A 22,280-nucleotide genomic window follows, 5' to 3' on the forward strand; every position below is an offset into this window, starting at 1 on the left:
AAATAAGAAAAACTGTGTAGGTACCTATAGATTTTTAAAAATATAAAAGCCAATGTTATTTTTTTAATAAGTTAATGGTACAATAGTATAAAGTAATTGTTAAAAATATTCGTACAAATTACCAATAATTAATATCAACATAATTTACCATCATCGATTTATTAATTGAATCGGTCATTTCAAAAACAACACGAGACACGAGTCACATATTCCTAATTTTACAGAAGAGCAAAGAAAACTAGTCGAAAGATGGATGACATCAAAATTCAGAGTTATATTGTAGTTTTGTTCCTAATGTTTTTACTGGACTGGTGTCGTTTTTGCACACAACGTTTATCTTAAAGGAGTCTATTCCTCTCAAAAAGTTAGTTTCTGAAAATTGTGGACTTTGCTGTTTTTGAAATGACCGATTCAATTATAAGTAATTAGACATTATTTTTATTTATGAAACTATTATTACAATTTTTTAAAAAGGTAGAAGCAATACAAACATTATTCACGTCATTCGAATAAGGCCGAATTTATATTAATAACGAATGACTTATTTTACAAATAATTATGTATTCCAATATTAACTTACTATACATACATTTATTATCTGCTAGATTTACTTAGGTCCATTTTTCAGATGTAAAAATATCTAATAAACGCAATATTGATTAAATTAAAAATAAAAAAGGTAAAGTTGGTATGGGATTCGAACCACGATTATCCATGTCGTGAACCAAAGAACTGTCAATCGTCACCACCCGCTCGAACTGTCAATACATAATACTCGATAAACTGGGATAGTCACGTCGCCGATATTCCCCTTAAATTAAAAAGAGACTACCGACCAAATAGGCTCATTTATCTCTGTCGCAACCGTCACTCATTTTAAGATCGTAAGGCGCAATCTAGAGTATTATAAATCTATGGTTGTACCACGTGCATATTTCGTTCGAGCGACAGCACTATACCGTAACATATTTAATATGACGTTGACTTTAGGTGTTTGTGTTGCTTCTACGTGGAATACCGGCACATTTTCATAAAACTAATGTTATGCCAATTTATAATTTTTATAACCTTCAATAAAAATATCTTATTTTTTAGTCTATACCGGCACATTAAAAGTTGTGCTAGTATGGAATGAATTTTTTGGCAAAAACATACTCTTTGTGTCACCAAAATATAAGATTGTGTCGGTATAGAATTTACTTTAATTTAAATACTTTACTTTATGCCTGGGGCATATAATGAGAGGTAGCAGATACAGGATGCTGCAGTTAATACTCAATAGAAAGATCGACGGAAAAAGAGGAATTGGTCGAAAGAAATATTCATGGCTCCGAGACCTTCGTCAATGGACTGGCTTATCAACAGATCAATTGTTACATGCCGCACAAGATCGAGAACGATATCGCCAAATTGTTATGGAAGCTACCCACGCCTAAAAATTTGGGCACGGTACTTAAAGAAGAAGAAGAAGACTTTATGCCATGAAAGAACAAAGTTGTATCAGTATAGGTTTACTTTTTCTTATATTTCACTCAGAATGTAACAAGAAGAAGAATGTAAGAAGTGGATACAAAACAGAATTAAAGGCCTCTGAAACTCTGGACAATCTTCGTAATATAATTACATGCAATAAAGTTATTTTATTGAAAAAGTTATACAATTATATGCAATAAAGTTATTTTATTGAAAAGTTATTATGACGAAAATAAAGCCGATTCCTGCTTTTTTCAAAATGTAACAATTTTAAACAATCGTCATTTCAATCCTAAAAGAAATGAATAGCTTCCGACTTGAAATTAACTTTATTTAGGTATAATTGATACGATCCATGTGATTTGACCGGTTTGGAATGCTTAGTTTAGTAAAAATAGTGGATTAAATCGAAAATGATATTTTTGTAATTAAAAAAAGTGCATTTTTCTTAAATAAATCAAAGAATTCAATATATAAAAAACATGTTTCAAGTATTAATTGTAGAATTTTTTTACTACAAATTTTGATTTTTTTTGTTTTTGTATCATGAACGCTTTTAGGTTTATGTTGTTCTGAAGCTATTGCCTTGTGGCATTTTTATGATTAACTATTTTTTACTAGTAGTATTTTGTATTTTGACAACTACACCCAATTTGGGCGTCGAAACGTTAATAAAATTATTTTTTCAATTTAATTGTGGCTTATTTCCCATCTAAATACTAGTAGTATTTTGTATTTTGACAACGACACCCAATTTGGGCGTCGAAACGTTAATAAAATTATTTTTTCAATTTAATTGTGGCTTATTTTCCATCTAAATAGTTAATCTTTCAGGTTTATTTAAGAAAAATTCACTTTTTTTATTTATAAAAATGTCATTTTCGATCAACTATTTTTTCTAAACTAAACATTTCAAACAGGTCAAATCACATGGATAGTATCAATTACACCTAGATAAACTCTATTTTTAATGGGAAATAAGCCACAATTTTACTAAAAAATTATTTTATTAACGTTTCGACGTCTAAATTTAATAATTAATATTTTTTGTATTTTGACAACGGCATCCATCCATCAATAAAATCATTTTTTTAGTAAAATTGTGGCTTATTTCCCATTAAAAATAGTTAATTACAAAAATGCCACAAGAAAATAGCTTCAGAACAATACCTAAATAAAGTTCATTTCATGTGGGAAGCTATTCATTTCTATTACCCGTTGTCCTAGGTGAACGACAAACTCGACAACGCGACAATATCACGTAATGGTTGTATTTTGTGTGTGGCCTACGTTTTCGAACTTGTTTTGTACGCGACGAGACACGACACAGTGTCAAGCTTGCAGTGTCAAGTGTAAGTTACTTTTTTCAATTCACTTTATGCTACTCAATAGTTTGTTAAATATATAGAAACTAATATAGTACCAGTTTTCGTTTTACTAAATAGTATCTTTTTAAATTCAAAAAACGAAAAATTTTCAATGCGATTTTTCTAGAAAACTTTGTATTCTATCGACTTAAAGCAATAGTACCTTTTAGTACTGGAATACCTCACATTTAATAATCCAGAGTCAAAAATGCTTAAAACCTAAAGACAAAAAAGTTATACGATAAAATATCCGCAGTCTTACCCAAAACGGACGCCTTTAACCCGTACTATAAATTCGTAATAGATGGAATCGATTTATCTCTGAAAGATATAAATTCGAGTACCAATTTTCATTTTTCTAAATAGAAGCGTTCTGGAGGTATTTAAGAAAAAGTAATTACCAAACGCCATCTTCAAATAACTCTAGCTCCCTTAGGAAGCATTTCGGACTAGCTGAATTGGGTTAAATTTTCTTAAAATTATCTGAGGAATCTCCTGTCTTCGTTTGTCAGTAGAGTTTCTAGACACCCTATTTTCATCCCCTAGATGGGGTGGTTCTCACCCCCAGGACAAACGCCCGATTCTGCATAGGGTAGATTTTGAAGGAGATGGTCAACCGAGCTTAAATCCAAATTTTCATTAAAATAGGTGTTGATTCTCAAAATTCCACGTTTTTACAGTTTTTTACCGCTGATGACTGATCTAATAGGACAAAAATAAAAAACAACAACAAATTTTTCCCACATTTATTAATCAGATACAACACAAATGAAGCAAACTCCTGAAACCTTACATTTTTTTAACGTTACAGATAAAACTACGTAACTATAGTTCGAATACTATCAATGCGTACGAAAAAGTAAAGACATACAATGGTTATTATATACACATTTGAGTTGTTTCTAGTACATATTAAAGCTATTCTACGATTAGTTTTCCTTTACAATACGAAAACCGATATAGGTATCTATTAGTAGTTGAAAAGTCAGTTTTTATTTGGTTTTGCTGTTAAGATACAGCCTCGAGTAACCTGCGCTCCATGATTTTCTATCCCTTTTGACTTTTATAATTTTGTGGACTGACCACAGGACAAATAATTTAATTTTAAATGAGCTAAAGGGCAGCAAGCGTTTCTCCAGCAAAGTCCATCTCCAATAATAATTAAAGTATTTTGGACAAGTTATGAGAGAAGACGCAGGCAAGAAAAGACTTTATCAATGGAAAGGTAGAAGGCCGAAGGTCACGAGGAAGATCCCCAACAAGATGTATCGACTAAATTACAGGTTGCAAGTTATTATACTACAAGAGGCTACTAAATACAGTGGATTCAAAGACAATAAGGATAAAGATGGGAGTTTCTGAATTATTTTTATTTATTTTATTTTCATTAATCTGTTTCGTTTTAAATAAAAACATGAAGTCTATTCTAGTTTTAGTATATACAAACGAAAAAAAAATCAAGCCAAGTGAAGTATTTTACACTTTACGACCAGATTATTTATATTAAAAAACTACCATTAAATTACAAAAACGTTATCGACTAGATTTGTAAAAACTACTGTTAGTGCAGTGACAGAAGGTTTCCACCTCAGATTTCGTCAAACCTCCATCGATTTTCATAAAAATTGATAACAGTCCATGTGGTGAGACCGCTCCCGTCTGAAAAACATTTCTAATTCGGTTTCTCTGCGGATTCATATTCAAAAATGTCCCCTTTAAACAAATATGAAGGGTGCCGGACGGAATTTTTATCAAATACATATGATCATCTTTTATTGCTCAAAAAAATATATTTTAGGTTTTTTTTGGGTCATTCTAAACAAGAAAGGTATCTTGTGATTTTTCTCAAAAATTGACAGTTTTCGAGTTATGGGCGATTTAAAATCTAAAAAAATGCAAAAATACGCATTTTCGAGGCTAAAAAATTAGTATTTTTAAGGGTGCCAATAACTTGGATTAATTTAGACCGTAGTTTTTTAATTGTTAATTATGCGTGTCCATCCGGTTTTTTTTTGCAGGTGCGGCGCGCACTATTTTCAAAAATCTCCTATTTTCCTCCGAAAAATATTTTTTCTAGATTCTTTGGGACATTCTAAATAAAATAAATTTTTTGACATTTTTCTCAAAAGTTAATAGTTTTAAAGTTATAAGCGATTTAAAATCCGAAAAATGACAAAAAAACACATTTTCGCATTTTATTTAAATCGCTTATAACTTTAAAACTAGTAACTTTTGAGAAAAATGTCAAGAAACTTATTTGATTTAGAATATCCCAAAGAATCTAGAAAAAATATTTTTCGGAGGAAAATAGGAGATTTTTGAAATAGAGCGCGCCGCACCGGCCAAAAAATCGGATGGACATCCATATTTAACAATTAAAAACAACGGTTTAAGTTAAGGTTAGACGCGATTAGTCTTCAGAATCTTGAAGCTGAATGTTGGAACTTCAATTTAAGTATCTGACAACCTCCAAAATACTAATTTAAATATGAGTTTTTAAGCCTCGAAAATGCGTATTTTCGCATTTTTCAGATTTTAAATCGATATATAACTCGAAAACTATCAATGTTTCAGAAAAATTACAAGAGACCTTTCTTGCTTAGAATGACCCAAAAAAATCTAAAAATATGTGTTCCAGAGCATAAAGACGTGATCTTTTGTATTTATTTAAAAGAATTGTTTTAACAATTTCTGGTCAAAAATTCCGCCCGGTACCCTTTGATTTGTTTAAAGGGGACATTTTTTAATAGGAATCCACAAAGAAACCGAATTAGAAATTTCTCCAGACGGGAGCGGTCTCACCATATGGACTATAATACTTAGAGGATACCTCAAGAAACAAAAGTAATATGGTGCCAACTTGCGCTTTTACCCTAAAAGTGACATGGTGCCAAAATTATAAGCGAAATTTATCATATGAAGTTATTAAAATAAATCCATACTTTTTGAGTTATTACAGATCGAAGATTTTAATTTTTCGTGAAAAAATGCATGTTTTCAAGCGATTTTTCGTAAATAACTCAAAAACTATTAAGTTTTTACAAAAAAGTTATTATTACCAAAACTGAAGCTAATACAAAATCAAATTAATTCCCTACTTCAAGAACCTTTTAATATTAATTCAAAGTGAGTTATAGTTAATTGAATGTATATTTTGTTTTCGGCGAGTACTCAAATCTAAACATTCAAGCTTAAATAACAGAAAAACCATTTTATACCATAGTATACAAACACTTATTAAAGTATTAGTAATAGCTATATTAAATGAGCTCTAGAAGAACTTGATAGCGTCAAAATTAAGCAAACTATGACAAAAATAAATAAACTCTTTATATTTTTGAGGAAAAAGTGAAAAATAAAGTATAAGTACCCCATTTTCACAAAAATTTAAATTTACAGTATTTAATCCCTATAAGAGTTTCTGTATTTTAGCATAAGTAATGACCATAACAATGTTGGCCAGTTTAGCATTTATATTTTTGAAAAAAAAAATTAAAATTTTCGTAAACTTCATTTTCTTTTGATAATAACTCTAAAAATACTCGATATACATAAAAAATGATAGAGAAGCAACTTGGTATTTTTTTTATTATCAAATATTTCACTTTTTTTATTATTTTTGTAGGATAAAAAATAACTGAGATAGAAACCTTTAAATTCTAAATTTTACTGCGAGAACCATGTAACCGGGGCCATTTAACGTTTAATATTTAAGAGGAAACAGTAGCGATCAACAGGTAGCGAAAATGCGTTCCCAGATTGCGGCTATAATTTTGAATATTTTTTCGAGATATTTGGCACACATATTCGTAATATAATAAAGAATGGCGGTACAGAGCCCAATTTGAAAAATATATTAATATGTGGAAATTACTCTGTAATTAAATACAATATTAAAAAAACGAGCCTGTACCGCCATTAAGAAGAACAAAAAAATACACTTTCTTCAAATAAACTTTTTTATCCGATGCCTAGATTTTGTGTCATTTTGGAACTACTAATGAAATAAAAATTTTTAGTAGTTCCAAAATGACACAAAATCTAGGCATCGGATAAAAAAGTTTATTTGAAGAAAGTGTATTTTTTTGTTCTTCTTAATGGCGGTACAGGCTCCTTTTTTTTAATATTGTATATAATTACAGAGTAATTTCCACATATTAATATATTTTCAAATTGGGCTCTGTACCGCCATTCTTTATTATATTACGAATACGTGTGCCAAATATCTCGAAAAAATATTCAAAATTACAGCCGCAATCTTGGAACGCGTTTTTGCTACCTGTTGATCGCTACTGTTTCCTCTTAAAAAAAAATAATGGACTTAAAAGACTAAATTTAATACGAATATAATATATATAGCCCCTCAAACACCTTTCAAATTGTTTTCGGATGAACCTGATATAATAAGAATTAACCGAGTTATTCTAAAAAAAAACAAGAACATTTTTTTGGAAAAATTTTTGAAGCATAAATTTTGAAAAATTTTTGGAGCATTATGATGGTATCAACTTCATCTGGAGCTCATTTGATAGGTATTTCTGGGTACTTTGACAAGTGTTTAGTAAGTACCCATATGTTATAAAATGCATCGTTTTCCCGTTATTCAAGCATGGCTTGAGTATTCGCCGAAAAAAATATACATTCAATTACCTATAACCCATTTTGAATTAAACACTAAAAGGTTTCTCAAGTAAAGAATTTATTCGGTTTTTTACAAGCTTCAATTTTGGCAATGACAACTTTTTTGTAACAACTTATACTTTTTGAGTTATCTATAAAAAAAACCACTTTAAAACAAACATTGTTTTCACGAAAAATTAAAATATTTTACCTTTAATAACTCAAAAAGTATTAATTTATTTTAATAACTTTATCTAAAGGCGCAAGTTGGCACCACGTCACATTTGTTTATTGAGAAATCCTCTAACCACTCACCAATTTTCATGAAAATCGATAGAGGTTCACCGAAATCGGAGGTAATAGCTCATATATCATATCCACCTTCAGTGACTGCACTATGTTATGTTATATCAATGGACTCATTTCTACTAGCTAAATTTAAATATACAAAATGTGATAAGAGAATCATGGTCAGCAGGTTCAAAAATAAATAGAAACATAATATTTACATATTTTAAAAATCATAAAATGTTTTTAAAAATTAAAAAATGAGAAACAAAAAATAAATTCTGAAAAAATAACATATTTAGGAACAGGCATCAAAATAGGAAATAATTTTATTTAAAATACAATCCATTTTCAAAAAGTCACTTATAACATAAGTTTTATGAAATTATTATTTTTGGAAGATATTGTCTGTTATGTTATACAGTTAATTAAAAAATATCAAAAATGTTATGTTTGATCGAAATTGGGAAATGATTTGTCAGTCATTTACATTATTGCGCTGATCAACAAGTAATTACGCCATTAACCCCTTCCATACGGTGATGCACCCGTGTGCATCATGCTTGACTGTCCGCTACGTACGGTGATGCACACGGGTGCATCATGAGTTTGCGTTCGCCATATACGTCGGTGCAGCCGTCTGCATCATATTTAAGGTATTTTTGTTCGATCCGAGTGTTCTTATTCTAATCTAGAGGTAGGGAAACCCATTTTGAATTAGTTTTAGTGTGATATTGTATTTTAACCGATAACGATGCGCGAATCCGTATATAGGTGCGAATTGCCGTATGACGGTCCGGCGCGAAGGGGTTAATACAACTCTTAAAGACTTTAAGACTTGTACCAGCACATTTAAATTCCAAGAAGGATGTCAAAAAAGTTGCGTTAACACCGGCAATAATATCAAAGATTACAGGATATGGTTTTGAAATATCGATTAATGAAGAAATAACTTTTAATATCGAAGTGTTAAACTTAGTAGTAGGTATAGTTTTAATTGGAAATTAAAATCTTAAAAAATCCAAATGCATCACATAAATGTCAAAACGTTTTTGGACTTATCCTCAGTGAACTCGCATTACTTGCCAGGTTGATTGCCATGAGTACCAATACAGTTAACTTGCCATTTATGCTGCAGCTTTTCTAGAGCATGTTGATCCATGAGACCATGACAATTTTTATTTGATAGTTTTTTAAGTTATACCGAGTACCTTTGGCCCTAATATGTGAGTTTATCTTCTTGACCGAGTACCATATATGGTACTCAAATAACTCTTTGGCAATGCAGGAAAAAAGATGCTGGCAGTCAACCTGTTAATATAGCCCCAGAACCAAATAGTGGTTGGATTTAATATGCAAATTACATAGTGATATTGTAAAATTGAAACAGTTAAAGCCGATGTTAATGGATAACTTTCGGGAACATGAATCCCTACCAGAACATAATCAGAACACCCGATTTGATCTACTTTCGTCTGCTAAAATGGCGTTCATTTTTGAACATGATATTAATATTTCATCAAAATGTTCACTTTTACTTCTTTTGTGCTCTATTTCGCCAAAACGTTATTCGTTAGCTACAGATCTAACCTATAAATAAACGAAAGTTGTATACAGTAACTGCCACCCTACTAGATACATAGGAACATTGAGCTATTACAGTCCTGGACCCTTCACTTGGTGCAATATTAACACAGAAAGTGAAAGTTGACAAATAATAGATCAGCTGTATGACGTTAATAGCTGTCATTTTGTTAACGTTGTAAAAGTTTTAAAGTATTGAAATGTTCTTGGTGTTTGAATGAAGTTATTTTAAAGCAGAGTAACAATACTATTGATTAATGTTGTTCTTGTTCGGAAGCTATTTTCTTGTGGCATTTTTGTAATTAACTATTTTAATGAGAAATAAGCCACAATTTTACTAAACAAATGATTTTATTAACGTTTCGACGTCCAAATCGGATGCCGTTGTCAAAATACAAAAATATTGTCAATATCCTATTATTTAAAGTATTTTTTGTATGGAAAAACAATTATTTTGAATAGTTTCTTGACAGTAATATGATAGAGACGAAAGTCACATCTGAGAACGGACCGGATTAGCCCATAAGCACAGCACTTAGGTACCTACCCATGTATCTAGTAGCATGGCGTTTACTGTATAAGAGATTACCTTTGTATAAAATATACAGTGGTGAGCGCGCTAATAACCGGCAAAATATCGCAAAAGATGGAAAACATAATACATTGTGAAATAAAACGAGATGAAACTAGTAGAGGTGGAAATTATCGATATTAATTAACGTATAAATTAACATTACAATACATAGTTCCTCACCTTTAGATGTCTGTGGCAGAAGTATTTTATAAAATTCTCCTGTCACAGTAACAGTTGTCATACTCCTGTAATGTAATGTTAATTTATACGTTTATATCAATAATTTTCACCTCTACTAGTTTCATCCCTTTTTACTTCACAATGTATTATGTTTTCCATCTTTTGCGATATTTTGCCGGTTATTAACCCACTCATCACTGTATAAATAATGGTTTTGACAGAATATCTTCAGTAAAGTGAACAAATTTTTTTCAATAAAATAAAAAACATGCCTTTTCTCAATAAAAAACTAAAAATCATTTTCCAATTCATAAATTTTGTTTTTTCAAAATACATGATTCGATTGAAGCATTTAGGTTACTAAACTAATTTACTACTTATCTTGCACTTTTAAGTTTGAATAAAAGTAACATAATAAGTATAATTTTATTAAAATTTACAAGTTTGTAAAAAGACAGATAAACTTTATAATGATATGATGAATCTTTTATAATGTGGTCGTCGCAAAAGATATCTATAAAAGTCAAGAAATTGTAAATATATATTGTATTAAAAACTCATTTTGTTGCCCTGTTTATATTAAAGTCAATACACAAAAATATGAGACTAAAGCTCACTGCCCACTACACCGTGTCATACTATGACCGTACTAGCACCGTATCAGACAAAAAATATTCTTTGCATTGTAGAGTATGGGTTCATGCCCACTAGAACGTTCCGTCACTGACCAACACCGTCGCGTGCCATGCACGGATCGTCAAGAATTGCCAGCGAGATTTGTTATGCTGCAGCCACACTAACGTCTAATGCCGTTGATTATCGCATTATTTGACATTAAAGATAGGTGTAGCCACGACTTAGCGAGGTAATTTGTTATTGCCAATATTAATCACGTTAAACGTTAGGCCTATTTCACACTTTACGACTTCGGTCGTCATTGTCGTACATTCCATTAGTCCAATACAGCAATGTACGGAGCCTTTCACACAGGACGACCACGACTAACTGTCGTGCCGTTGCACTTCGGCTGTCGTCCAATGTCACTGCAATGGACGACGGTCGTGTCGTGCCGTGCTATCAGTGAACCACGGGCATAAATCAGTGCTTCCATACTTAACGACAGTTAGTCGTGTAAAGCCAGTGAATCCAGTGGCACGTACCTACATAATGCAGACAATATAGATGGGGAATTTTTACTTACATAGATATAATATATAGGTAAGCATCTGGTTGGTATTATCTTATTGTGAGGACAAAAATTTCAGCATTAACAATGTTTATGACTTTTTCAAAGTGAAGAGGAATGACCCTATTATAAAATGCATTATTATCAATGTACCCTATTATAAAAATTAAATCATAAATGTTTCATCGGGAATATCTAAAATGTCTTATTAATATTTTAAAGATTCTTTTATAGCACAGTTTAGTGTCCAGTGACATGACATAAACGTAGATATATATTCGTGTTTTATTAATGATTATTGAAATATGTATAGATATTAATATAATCGGTATATTAAATAATCTAAAATCAGTTTTTTTTCTAAAATCTTTTAAATATTGAAAGATGAAAATTGAGCCCTATAACAATAATTATTGTTCACTAATTGAATTGTATTTATTAACAAAATAGGTATATATTTTTTATACAACATATTGCTACTGAACTGGGACAACAAAAATGGGACAACAATCCTTAAAGCAAGCATTTAATTTAATAAGCTGGGATTACCAAAGATGATCGGGGCGAACAAAAACAAAATTTATGTAATTTAATGTTTTGTATTTTGATAACTTGTATGAAGAACAATTTGGAAGTACACCGCAAGAAAGGCTGAGAGAAATAAATGACATGGGGGAACAATTAAGAGGGATTTCAAGAGAAGAACTGGTAGAAGCGATACGAAAATTAAAGGTAGGTAAAGCTCCAGGGGAAGATGAAATTGCACCAGAAATGATCAAATACTTAAGACAGAAAGGGAAAGACTGGCTGTGGACAATATGCAAAGATGCATGGAAGTAGAAAAGGATCCCAAAAGATTGGGAAAGCAATTTAATACTACCAATATATAAGAAGCGCGAGTAAACTCTTTGTCACTGACATGCGGAAATAATAATTAAAAAATTTATTTTGGTCATTTCTTAAATCTCCAAAAAGTGTATGATATAAACCTACTTCTTCTCTTCTTCCATTGATTGGATGCACCCAATGTAGGCGATTACGTCTCTGTCTTTTTTACGGCGATAAATTAACCATAAAGCCAAAATTTTTGCCCGATTCATTCTACGCCTTGTGCTCTCTACGACAATAAGATGAATACTGTCATAAAGTGTGAAAGTCCGATGAGCACGACGACCAAAATCGTAAAGTATGAAAGAGGCGTTAGGCAATAGCTCGAGTGGCGGTTTCTTTCGACACATCAAAGGATTTACTCCGTCACTTATCGCGTTGTTTTGGCTACACTAGCGCTGTTTTAGTTATACGCAACAAGTTCTAGCTTGCAAGTGTAGCAGTGTAATTTGTTTTGTGAAATACATACAATTCTACGAAAGTGGAGTGGTGTAATGAAAAAATAATCGAATTTTTAACAGTGTTTGAAACGGAACCTTGTTTATTGGATCCCCGACAAAAATTACACAAAAATCGTGGTGTTGATGGTGACGCTTGGCGTCGAATTCTGCAGTCATCATCTTTTCCAGGTAGAAGATTTAAAAAAGAAAAGAGGCACTTTTCTTATGGGATACTATAAGACTCAATTAAATAAATATAAAAAATCGTTTTCTGTGCATTTTTATCATCCACCATCTTCTTTTGAGTCTTGGTTTTTGCTTGATCCATTTATAAAATAATAAATTCATAAAATAATGATTAGCACTCATAAAATATAACAGCATAGCAACTTCGACTTCCATCTTCAAATTATTTGATTAAAAAACGCGTTTTTTACTGACTACGCTCTAAAATAAGTGTGGCCAGTCACTTTAATGCGCAGTTTAATCCATCATTTTAGGTGTATAAATTAATACGATAATGAACGTTATCGTTAGTGTGGCCCCAGCATTAGTGCCGATCCGCTCCGCGAAACGTTGTTAAACCGGTGTATACGGGTTACAACAGCGTATGATGACCATAGTAAAGCTGTTATAAACGTGTTGCGTTTGTTTCAGTGCCTTGTTAGTCATTTTAACAAGACGTGTGTACGCATTCGATAACACGGATGACGAAACATTAATGGAAACTGTTCGAAAAAACGAATAGAAAACACAATACGAAGGAAATATTATAACTAAGAAAACGGGAACCATGCGGATATGATACGTAGATGCTACGGTCACTATATCCGTTGTAGATAGTATCACACGCTGTTGATACGTTCTAGTGGGCATAGTAGACCGTGTCGTGTTTTTTCCATTCCTGTTACGTTTATAGCACGGTCATGGTATGAAACGGTGTAGTGGGCAGAGAGCTTAAGGGCGGCCGTACACGGACTGCTGGGGAAGTTTATTACTGAGCGACATACACGGACAGCTCAGCTCTCGATATGTCGTGTGTATGGCAGCAAATATAAGGTAATAGTTCACCGCGCGGTCGTAGCTACAAGCAGTCGATCTCAACTGCTTGAAGCTGTTCTTGTACGGCCAACCTAAATTAAAGCATTAATAGATATTTTATAGATATGTCCAAATACGGAAGTATATATCAACGTACTTCGTGTATACATCTGTTAGAAAATTACACTGTTCAAGGTACATGAAACAAAATCTAGATCTGTTTTTGTCGTTTTAAAAAATACGATAGTTTTAATAATAATATGTCAAACCTGGGTCCTGTAATTGCACCATGATACCTGATCCTAGGTGAGGTTTGAGGTTATAGCCACAGCTATCCTCCACGCTTTGTTAAAAATAGAAGAAGTATCCGAAAAGAAGTATTTTTTTTATGAGAGCAGCAAATACCTCGACGAAGATGACATCTACCATGACAACAGGCGCGTCGCCCAGACGAAAAGGATTTGAGTCGGCCGATCAATGAGCCGTATAAACAGAAATAGGGTCCCATGTCTTAATGGCGCTCAAACGTTGGCCGTAAAATCGGAATGGAACAAAATATTTGTTATGTTTCAAATTGTTTTAGAACTAAATAGTTATCAATTATCCAGACGTTGGCCGAATTTTTGAACGATGCAGTCACTGTTTTATTACACAAGAAAGGAGATATAACAGATTTAACTAAACTATCGTCCTATCAGTTTGCTATCACACATATAAAAACTTTTCACAAAAATTATCAAAAAAAGACTGCAGGCTAAGTTAGACTTCTACCAGCCTAGAGAACAAGCTGGATTTAGATATAGTGCGGCCGATATGTGATACAATTGCACATTTAATGATACAAGCATATAATTTGGACCACATATACTACACATATAAAGGTTCAAATTTAGATATGAGGCCATCTCAGATTTTACCTTTTACAAAAATGGCGGGGATTCAAAATGGCGACTATACATATGTGACTAATAGCACGATAACTTTTGAACGAGACTTCAGATTTCAACCAAATTTGGTATATAGGTTCTTTTTTTGATTTACAAGATGGATGTGGTGAACCAGAAGAATCGGTTTACCAGAAGTTGTGTTTTTACTGGTTGTTTATGTAAAAAATATGTTTTTTTTTTCAATTTTTTCCCTCTGTATATATTAATTTTTCAAAAAGGTAATACCGCAATTGAATAGAGCATAAAATTATTTTGTAGAAAATATTTTGAAAATTTTAGTTATGTTAATTACATTTAATAAATGCATTATGTATCTTCATATGTACCTATGTGTGACAGATTCGTACAAATATTATAAGAATTATTGTGAATTTAATCGTAGAAGCATATAATTTGGACCACATATACTACACACATCAAGGTTCAAATTTAGATAAAAGGCCATCTCAGATTTTACTTTTTACAAAAATGGCGGGCATTCAAAATGGCGACTATACATATGTGACTAATAGCACGATAACTTTTGAACGAAAAGTCCGATTTCAACCAAATTTGGTATATAGGTTCTTCTTTTGATGTGCAAGACCAAAGTCTTGAACCGGAAGAATCGATTTACCAGAAGTTGTGTTTTTCCTGATTTTTATGTAAAAACATGTTTTTCTAATAATTCTTTCACACTGTATATATTAATTTTTCAAAAAGTTAATACCGGCGTTGAAAAGAGCGTAAAAATATTTTTAGGCAATATTTTGAACTCTTTAGTTACGTTAATTACCAATTAATAAATGCATAATGTATCTTCACATGTACCTATAAACCTATGTGCGGCAGATTCGTGCAAATAATATAAGAATTATTGTGCATTTAAGGGTCATATCATATAATTTGGACCACACACACTACACATACAAAGATTCAAATTTAGATATGAGGCCATCTCAGATTTTATCTTTTACAAAAATGGCGGGTATTCAAAATTAATCTGACGCACACAGGTACATCTGAAGATACGTTATGCATTTATTAAATTGTAATTAACATAACTAAAAAGTTCAAAATCTCTCGTAAAAATTATGTTTACACTCATTTCAATGGCGGTATTAACTTTTTGGAAAATTAATATATACAGGGTGAAAAAATTGAAAAAAACAACAGATTTTTACATAAAAAAAACAGTAAAAACACAACTTCTGGTGAACCGATTCTTCCGGTTCAAAACCTCGATCTTATTCATCCAAAAAACAACCTTGATGACAAATTTGGCTGAAATCGGACTTTTCGTTCAAAAGCTATCGTGCTATTACTCACATATGTATAGCCGCCATTTTGAATACTCGCCATTTTTGTAAGAGGCAAAATCTGAGATGGCCTCATATCTGAATTTGAACTTTTGTATGTGTAGTATATGTGGTCCAAATTATATGCTTCTACCGTTAAATTCACAATAATTCTTATAATATTTGCACGAATCTGCCACACAAAGGTGCATGTGAAGATACGTTATGCATTTATTAAATGGTAATTAACATAACTAAAAAGTTCAAAATATTTTCTAAAACATATTCTTACGCTCTTTTCAATGATTATGAAAAATTAATATATACAGGGTAAAAAAATTGAAAATAAATTATTTACATAATATAAAATAGTTTTACATGAAAAACCAGGAAAAACACAACTTCTGGTAAACCGATTCTTCCAGTTCACGACATAGACCTTGTAAATCACAAAAAGAACCTATGTACCAAATTTGGTTGAAATCGGACTTTTCATTCAAAAGATATCGTGCTATTAGTCACATATGTATTTTGAATGTCCGCCATTTTTGTAAAAGGTAAAATCTGAGATGGCTTCATATCTAAATTTGAACCTTTATATGTGCAGTATATGTGGCCCAATTTATATGCTTGTATCATTAAATGTGCAATTCTTATAAATATTTTCACGAATCTGCCGCACTAATAGGGATATAGCATTGCCGACCACTTACTAGCAGTAAAGAACCTGATAGAGAAGTCTGCGGAATACAACAAACTGTTGACTTTGATATTCGTGGACTGCGAGAAAGCATTCAATACCATAAGCCGGCAAAAAATGTTAAAAGCATTGACAGAATGCTCAATAGACCATCGCTATGCTAACATAATCCAATATATCTACCAAAATGAAACGACTAGCGTATAGACCAGGGCGCATCTGTAAAAATATTAGTACATTTGGATGTTGAAAGGTGACTTATATTTTTTTGCAGAAATTGCTTGGAATTAACTCATATAATAATAATTGAGTTATCCTCCCACTAAAAAAGGTCCGGAACATTGTTTAAATAATCAAAATATCAACAAATGAAGGAAAAATTCGATTTTTTTCTTCGTTTTTTGATTATAACTTTGCTGTTTATTTGGGTTTATATGACTGCGGACACTAAATCCATTCGCCAAATATAACTTTAAAAGTACTCATTTCCCAGAAAAGTTGCACTAACATAAAAGTTGCGCAATTAAATTTACTACAACATAGGATTAGTTATAAATTTTAAAAATTATCACCTTTGTTGCAAAACAGCAATAATTGCGAAAAAACCATAAAAAACAAGTATTCGCATTTTATGTATTTGAACCATTTATGCTACACATAAGACCTTCATATTTCACCCAGAAAAACTTTATGACATAATAAAACAATACTGTAAATTTCATTAAGATCGGTTATTAAACCGATCTTAATGAAATTTACAGTATTGTTTTATTATATCATAAAGTTTTTCTGGGTAAAATATGAAGTACCTATCTAAGTGTAGCACAAATGGTTGAAAAACGTAAAATGCGAATACTGTTTTTTTATGGTTTTTTCGCAATTATTGCTAGTTTGCAACAAGGGTGACAATTTTTAAAAATGTTAACCAATCCTATATTGTAGGAAATTTAATTACGTAACTTTTATGTCAGTGCAACTTTTATGTCAGTGCAACTTTTCTCGGAAGCGAATACTTTTAAAGTTAAGGCGCAGTCTCTCTTATGCGATTGTCGCATGCGTTTGACGCAAGCAGCAGTCGCAAGCAATTAACGCAGTGGTTGGGGTGGTCTCTCTTGTGCGTTTAGACGCATCCGACGCATCAGATATAACAGCTGATGAAAAGCGGGAATTTTAAAAATAATATGTTATATCTAACGTGCTATGTACTAAGAGTATAAGTCATAAAAAAGATTTTTCGGGATGCTTCTATATTTTGAATTATATAATTAATAAGGTATTACCAAAGTAGAAAGTAAAATGGTTAATTACTAATTTATTAATCATATTTCGTCACCATTTTCATATTCAGTTGTAATAGTTATTTCATCAGTGGTAAAAAAGACTTTGAAAAGTCCTAATAAAATATTTTCATTTTTGACTTATACTCTTAATACATAGCACTCTAGATATATTATCTAATAGCACCAATAACAGTAACATTGCTTCAGAGTAATTTATAATAATATTGATATTGCTTCATAGTAATTTATAATAATATTGATATTTAGTAATTTATAATTATAGTAATACTTATTAATTAATAATAATAGGAATATTTAGTAATTTATAATAATGGTAATAACTTAGTAATTAATAATATTCATTAGTCATTTATAATAATATGTAGTAACATTTAGTAATTTATAATTAGTAGGTAGTAGTAATAGTAGTAAGTAGTAATTAATTTAGTGATAATAATAATATAATTGGTGCATCTACAGAGACAGGTTTATCTTCACATATTAAAAGAGCAAGAATTGGAGGAGAACATTTTAAAAATGATGCTCTCAGATGAAGGTAAACCAAAAAAGAGTAAAACTGATGAAATGTATGTGAATAGGGTTGAAGAAGGATACCAAACCAATTTAATAAGTAAATATATGGTTGATAATGAGACCAAGTTTCATAGTTTCTTTCGCGTGACGAAGAACCAGCTCCAATTCTTGTTATGTGCTATTAAGGAAGACATAACGAAATCTCCTACAAGAATGGTAAAGAGAATGATAACACTATATATAACACCAGAAGAAAAACTTGGTGTCACATTAAGGTTAGTACAAAATGTTTATTTCCTGTGCAATTATGAAAACAACAGAATTGCTTATTTATATCTGGAAATTACGTATTATTAAAATATTAATTAATAAAGCTTTTTAACCTCGAACCTCGTTATCATAATTTGATAAACAATAAACAACAAACTTTTAAATTCTATGTCAAATTTTTTGTTGTTTTATGAAATGGACGCATGCAATCACTGCAAAGCACTGCTATCATTACCAGTCGATGCAGCAGGCGCATGCGATTCCTCGCGTCGGACGCACAAGACAGACCGGCCGTATAAAGTTTACATTTGAGGAGTGCACAGAACATCGCTTGCGACTGCTGCTTGCGTCAAACGCATGCGACAATCGCATAAGAGACTGCGGCTTTATAATCAAAAAACGAAGAAAAAAATCGAATTTTACCTTCATTTTTTGACATTTTGATTATTTAAACAATGTTCCGGGCCTTTTTGAGTGGGAGGATAACTCAATTATTATTATTATATGAATGAATTCTAAGCAATTTCTGCAAAAAAATATGAGTCACCTCTCAACGTCCATCTCAAAACAGATGCGCCCTGGACTAGTAATACAATTTGAACAAGAAAGAAAATAAATTCTGTATACAGACGAAAAGGAGACATCATATGGTATCAATTGAAAATGGAGAGAAGCTCAGTCATTTGACATTCGCAGATGACATCGTCCTTATAGCCGATCGCGTGGATGACGCAATATCACGTAAATTATGACGGATGACGCAAATTATATCACGTTTCCTTAGGGGTTGGACTAAAGGTTAACATGAACAAGACACAAGTAATGACTAATCTGGTGCTAAATCCTAATATTGTTGTTGATGGAAGAAATATTGAGCAGACTGCATCTTATAAGTAGTTGGATTGGGAAGAAATAACCAGATATGTCGGCTCAATCTGAGAGACCGAATCTCAAATGAAGAAATACGTCTTAGAACTAAAACAACAGACGCTGTCAAAAGAATCGCGTCGCCAAAGTGGAATTGGGAAGGACACGTCGCAAGATTATCAGACAACCGATGGACAAAAGACAAAACATCTTGTCGAGTGGAGGCGACGACAAGAAGCACTGCAGAGGACGGCCACCAACCAGATGGACCGAGAATCTCAAGCGTGTTATCAGTAACTGAATGCAAGCCTCACAAGACAGAGACCGGTGAAAAAGAGCTGTGGCAGACCTATGTCCAGCAGTGGACGCGTACAGATTGATGATGATGATGAATTATCAACAACAGGCACTTTTTGACATATTATCCGTATCTTTTAAACATCGAACAAATATTGTAGACAAATTGTAACCGTGGACTAAAAAATATAAATAAATTATTAAATATGTATTAATTGTACTCTAACATGAAACAATAGAGAGAAAAATAAAGTTGTGCTCTATGTTTATAATACTAGTAGTTTCGAATATATTATCATCTTTTAAATCTAATGTTTATATACATATACTGAAAGTGGTTTTAAAAGTCTAAATAACAGCCTATATACAAGTATTAAAAACATGCAAAACATACAGCGACGAAACTGGAGCAACAGCAGAGATTGTTTTTTATTAATTTATTAAAAAACAAAATTATTTATAGGTACTGTAACTTTATTTATAAAACTGCATAAACAGATTTAACTTTGCACAAGAAGGGTCGATTTCTCATAACTAAGTTAATCTATAGTTCAATTGACTGAGGATCATCCTTGAACTTCGGTTATTCTGGGAAATGCAAGTCTCATTGACAGTTCAGTTGTAGTTCACGTTCTACGCCTAATATTCGTTGGCAGTGCAAAAATCCCTAGATTCTAGTAGCTTTCGAGAAATGCCAATAGATGGCAAATGACATGGACTATAAGACTATCGCCATTTTCTATGAACTTTTTTATGGTATCTCTGAATAACGTTAAATTTGAGTATTTATAGTCAAACAGTCATTTTAATAATTATAAATAGATCTAACAAAAATACAAATAATGTTATTCGTTAGGCTTAGATATCTATTTAACAAATGATAACAAACCGATTTCCAAACCAGTAATTTGGAACGGGTATTTTGTGTACGCGTATCAATTTGACCTAAAAACCACAAAAATACTTGGATCAACCCATAGACATATATTAACATTATACATATAGTCCAGATGTATCGTCGCCCCCGTTAGTTAAATTATTCCGATTTGATTTTTTGCACAAACTTACTCAAAAAGAGGTGCTTATAACAAATCCACAGGGTGTCAGGCGGCACCGTGGTCTAAAAATTGTTTAAACAATTTTTTTGTTAAACAAAATCACAAGAACAATTTTTTCACTTCAGACAATTTTTTTTAGATCAATTGGGTCATTCATGAGCACAAAAGGTATCTTGTGATTTTTCTCTAGAATTGATTGTTGTCGAGTTATACGCGATTTAAAATTTGAAAAATACGAAAACGACCTTTAAGGCTTAATAACTCTGTTAAAAATTATTATTATGAAAGTCATAAGTGACCAAATCAAAGTTTAAAGCCCCCCTCCCCCTACAAGACCATGAAGAAATTTTTAACATTATTTGAGCGAAACAATGAGCGCTAAGCGTGTATTGAGGCGGCCGTCAATGTGAGATGCACCATTGGACGGCGGGAATGATGCATCTCTTGCATGATGAATACATGAATAGATTCGTCACGAATTTACGATTATTTCATATCCCTGCGGTAACTCTGAAATTTGATCAAAAACGGCACAAATTATTGTAATTAAAGTTTATCGAAATCACATTTTTGAAGTCCATAAAAATGTCACACACAAATATTATAATTTTTGGTGCCATTCAAAACAGATTAAACCCAGCGTGAGCTTAAGCCATTATCATTTATTATCTGTAAGAAGAATACTTGCAGAAGATTTATGGAGTACCGAATTCTAAAATATTTTTTCTCTGTCTAACTTTGATATAAAATTTTCGTAATTTTGAGACGAATCTGTTCATGTAAATTTTATTGAATTTGAGTGACATTATATTTTCCATAAGATGTGAGCGGTGTCCTTTATAAGCATGGCAAGATCAAGGAAAGCAAGGTTAAGAAATGGCATAAAACCTTTTATAACAATTCTGAGAGCATAGTTTGAAGAAATCGGTATTCAAAATCGTTTTCAGCATTAATAATGAAACGCATAGAGTAATGAGTCCCAACCATAATGAAGGTGTACGGACAAACAAGCCCCAGTCAAAAATCCCCTCAAAAAATTCAGGTCAAATAATCCCCACAAACTTTTTTGGACAAAATATCCCCACCAAAAAAATTCCAGGCAAAAAAAACCCTAAGAAATATTTGCTACCGAATCGTTCTCAAAAGTTTTCCCGTGAACGCAATCGTTTTTCAGCGTTTAACAATTTACGCAACTTTAAGACGTAAATGTTTTTCAGCCTCAGTGCATGAGAGTATAGCAATCGCCATGAAACCGTTTTTCGGCATGAAAATAATGATTGGCAATTAAGATTAAGCATTAATTGTAATTTCGAATTCCAATTTCCTATTCCAACTGGTCTTCCCCAGTACTCATGCCGAAAAGTTCAAATTTTACATGACAAAAGAGTGTGAGTTTTTTCAAAACAGTG

The sequence above is a fragment of the Diabrotica virgifera genome, chromosome 8 (assembly GCF_917563875.1).
Source record: "Diabrotica virgifera virgifera chromosome 8, PGI_DIABVI_V3a".
Taxonomy (NCBI): Eukaryota; Metazoa; Arthropoda; class Insecta; order Coleoptera; family Chrysomelidae; genus Diabrotica; species Diabrotica virgifera.